This window comes from Vigna unguiculata, chromosome 2 (genome assembly GCF_004118075.2).
Source record: "Vigna unguiculata cultivar IT97K-499-35 chromosome 2, ASM411807v1, whole genome shotgun sequence".
In the NCBI taxonomy this organism is placed as follows: domain Eukaryota; kingdom Viridiplantae; phylum Streptophyta; class Magnoliopsida; order Fabales; family Fabaceae; genus Vigna; species Vigna unguiculata.
This window is the reverse complement of record NC_040280.1, coordinates 15091229-15095544: the sequence shown is the minus strand read 5'-3', so window position 1 is coordinate 15095544 and position 4316 is coordinate 15091229. Positions and strand designations below refer to the sequence as shown.

General features: G+C 34.4%; 1 long non-coding RNA gene across 1 annotated transcript; it reads right to left on the bottom strand.

Moving 5' to 3' along the window:
- Positions 1-253: 253 nt before the first annotated feature.
- On the bottom strand, positions 254-1531 carry LOC114173968. The gene is made up of 2 exons (XR_003602650.1): positions 901-1531; positions 254-829 (listed from the first exon to the last, which is right to left on the bottom strand). It is a non-coding gene; the product is annotated as an uncharacterized LOC114173968 (long non-coding RNA).
- Positions 1532-4316: the final 2785 nt, after the last annotated feature.

The following is a 4316-nucleotide window of genomic DNA, read 5'->3' as shown; positions in this document are numbered from 1 at the left end:
TTCCCTCATTTAATGTTTAAATTTGAGGATTTAATAGAATTTTTGTGCTTAAGGATTAATTTAATTAAGATTTGTGATTATTGGATTTATTGAGTACATAAGTTAAAGATTGCGTAAAAAATTGATTTTAGTTGCATAAAATATTATTAGATATTCTAACGTTTGTTAATGTAGCTGAAATTTCATTTGAGTCATTAAAAGTGTAGATTTGAAATATCCAAAGTTACAAAATAAGTCTAAAATCAGAAAATTCTGGAAAAAAATAATTCAGGAGCTAAATGCACCCCTAGTTTTTATTTTGCATTCTTCTCCTGCAAATGGATCACCTAAAAAAACCTGTTCTGCACCCCTAGTTTTTACTAAGTTGCACCCCTCCTACCACTTAAACTCCACTCAACCAAATCATGCCGTGTGAAAATCCTCCACTAATTAATCTATCAAAACACCTGATGACACATGTCATGATCCTCCACTCACTAAATTGACCGATCAGAGCTTGCCTCGTCACCATCTCCCAAATAGAAACCCTAATTTTTCTCCTCTCCCACCATCACCACGCCGGCAACCGCCATCTCCATGCCTGCACCATCACCGCCACCAAGCTGGAGTCCCACCCACCACTGCACTGCAGCACGCTTTCACGTTGACAGCCACCGCACCTGTTCGTCCACACAAAACCAACGCCACCAATGTCCCTGCACTTCGAGGTTCCGTAATCTGGTTCGTCGCAGATGCATATCTCTACCTTCTCCATCCACGAATCTTGTTGCGAGAAAGAAGTCGGACCACCATAGATCCACTACACCACGCAGCAGCAGCCAAAGCGAACCTATATGGCATCACACAACTGTTAGAAATCTTGCAACTCCATCATCGTTCGTGAACGCACACTACCTGCACCTGTGAGCCAGAGCACTCATGAATTAGACAGAAATCTGCAACCTCGCAGTTGTTCGAATCTCGCAACAGACCCACACACGAACAAGCAGCCTCCATCACCGTTGGAGCAGCCATTGATTCCTGCACCTGCACCGTGCCAGAATCCATCCACCACCATACTGCATCAATCTCGCAGTCGTCATTGCATCTGCACCTCCAACCAGCGAAAACCCTAATTTTAGAGAGAGAGAGGACGCCACGTGGTAGGCTCTCATAGGGAAGTCAACCGGTCAAAGGTGGTCAAACAGTCAATTTTGGTCAATATTGCGAAAATAGTCAAACAAGAGGGGTAGAATTAGAAATTGGAGAAAAATTAAGTTGCTAATTAGTTAAAAAAAAAGATAAAAGATTTTAGCAACAAATAAAGTCCAAGTCCAATCGAAGCCTATATAAAGAGATCCAAGGGAGCACACTCTCTGGTTTTGCAGCTACCATCCACCACCTCTCTCGTTCTTCCATTCCTTTTATGTTTTTTTTCTTCTTTCATTCATCATTTGTCATGTATTCCATCCAATCCATGGAGAGCTAAGCTTTAAAGGTTGATTCCACTGTAATTTTTTAACTAGATTCTGAGGTTAGATGAATTAATGTATTTGTTCTTTTGATTCTTGTTGAGATTTATTTTTCATCTATGTCTTTTTATTCTTAAATCTAGTAAAAGTAATGATTTATACATTATAGCAAGTTAGCAGCATAGTGTTAAATCTACATAACACAACAATCAAATGAGTCTAAGGGTTTTTTAAATTTTAATTAAGAAGTTACTTTGATTAATTTTTGAAACTTTTATATGATTGCATGAGTTTTTGCTAATAATTGAGAAGTTACTTTGATTAGAGGTAAAAACTTAGATTAGAATTAATCAAGAAGTTACTTTGATTGATTAACTTTTTACTAGATATAAGGGGTAAAAGAATAGACATGATTAAGACTAGTAATGTTTAATTGAGAAGTTACTTTGGTTAAATTTACTAGGATTAATCTTCAAAGTTCTTGCTTTTAATCGAGAAGTTACTTTGGTTAAAATTGAGGACGTCAACAAACTAATTAAGAAGTTACATTGATTAATTTGAAATCTTAAACAAGAAATAAAAAAACAATAATCTTTAGAAAACCAATGATGAATCCTATTTTGAAAAAGCAGTGAAATTGACCTATTTACTATTGCTATGTTTACAATCTTTTATTTGCGTGTCATTTATTCTTTGCACATCAAAATCCCATATTTTTATAATTACTAGTTTTAATTACATTTTTTATAAGAATCAAAAATTTGAAATCAATTCCGTATTCATTGAGAGACGATTCAGGGTTATATATCTTAACTCTAACTAGTTTGTTCACTACTAACTTGGCAATACTGAAGTTGCTAAAGTTAAGTAGTGGTAATTTGATCGCTTCACAACAGCGATATCACCAGCTATTAGAGTCGTTGCATCAAGAAGAGAAGAGAAGAGAAATTAATGTTTCATGAAACACTATGATGCACAAATATGATACGTTTATCGGATATGCCACGTATACGACACGTCGATATGTTTATTTTGAAAATAATAGGACACGACACGTGATAGATATGTGATATATAAATATTGAGAAGTGTACAATAATTCTTAAAAATATAATAAATATATGATTGTTATTATGTGAATCGAAATTAAAACTATATGACTAAAGTTGTCAATATAAAAAAATATAAATTGTTGTTATCATAAAAATACCACTACAAGAAAACTCTTAAATAATGACAAGTTTTAGTAACCAAAAATATGTTAGAGACCAATTTCCTAATTAGAAACCAATTTAAAGACCAATTATTTTGGTAGCTAATGTTAATGACCAATTTAGAAATCAATTATTTTGGTAGTCGTCAAAACCTTGGTAGCTAATGTTAGTGACCAATTTAGAAGTCAATTCATAATATAAACTATTTTAATTATTAATTTATAAACCAATTATAATTTGGTATAATTACTGATTTGGTACCCCAATTTTTTAGTTAAGTTCAATTTGGTCCTCATACTTTTGGTTTGTTCAATTTAGTACCCCAATTATCTAAAAAGATTCAATTTGGTCATCTCTGTTAAGTTGGAGTTAACATCGTGTCTGTACAGGACACGTGTCAAACCGTGAAATTTTTAACTTTTTTTTTTAATTTTCTTTTTAAATTTTTTTAAAATTTTTTTATAAAAATTTATAAACTGCCACATGTCAATTTACCGCCGTGCCACGTGGCAGCATACAATCATGACACATGACAGTGATAATATCTGTTTTCAATTTAGTCCTCTATTTAAATTTCTGGTTCAATTTAGTACCCCAATTTTTTAAAAAGATCCAATTTCGTCCTCTCCAATTTGAGACCAAATTAGTAAATAAACTTAATTACAATTTATGTATATGTAACATCCCTAAGGAATATTACTGATATTTAATAATTTAAAAATCCAATTTAAAATAAAGAACGCAATTAATAAAAACCATTTCCCAAAAACACAGGAAATTTAAAACTTTCATACATAAGCCATAAGACCAGGAGTCCATGATTCATATAACTGGAATAAAAGTCAACGGCTCCTGCCGGGTTTACATAATATTCTCAAAAAACAAAATAGTAAACATATACATATGTATTTACAAAACATCCTGATGAAGGCGTGACCACCTCCTTAGAAGCTCCCTTAAGAAGGATCACTAGAAGCATGTCTAGAGGGGAGTCTTCTATTCCATCACCTTTATCTTTGTTTTGCATTACTTTAGTTTGAATTCCCTAAGTTGGTTTCTAGTTGACTTATTTTGGTTGACTTGTTGACTTTGATCCAAAGTTGACCTTTGACCAATATTAGATTAACTTAAACCAACATGTTAATCCTTGTTTGTCTTGTTTTGTAGGTAATTAAGAGAAAGTAGAGCATGGCTAGGTGGCACTTGGTGATTGGAGCACTTGGATGAAGTGGAAGAGAGAGGAAAGCAAAAAGCATAAAGCAAAAGCAAAAGTAGACATGTACCTTGTCTCCTTTTGTCTTTGTGGTTTATGCCTTAGAATGTCACTTGGTCTCCTTCCTCTTTTGGCCTAGAATCCTCATGGGAATGCCTCCACCAATCATCTCCCTTCACTTGGCCAAGACTCACTCTCACATTAGGTTTAGGGTTTGCTAGTTAATCCTTTTTCATAATTTCCAAATTACCTAGACCATGACCTCATGGTCCGTCATGAGTCATATGCATGAACTAGATCTTGGGACTTCCATGTGCTCCCACGAAACTAACTCATTTGTGGTCCAACCCTATGAGCCTATCCTGCTCATAGTCCTGCCCTACAGACTCCTCGCCTGTAGTATAAACATCCAAGTCTCATACTTGGACCCTGGCACGCA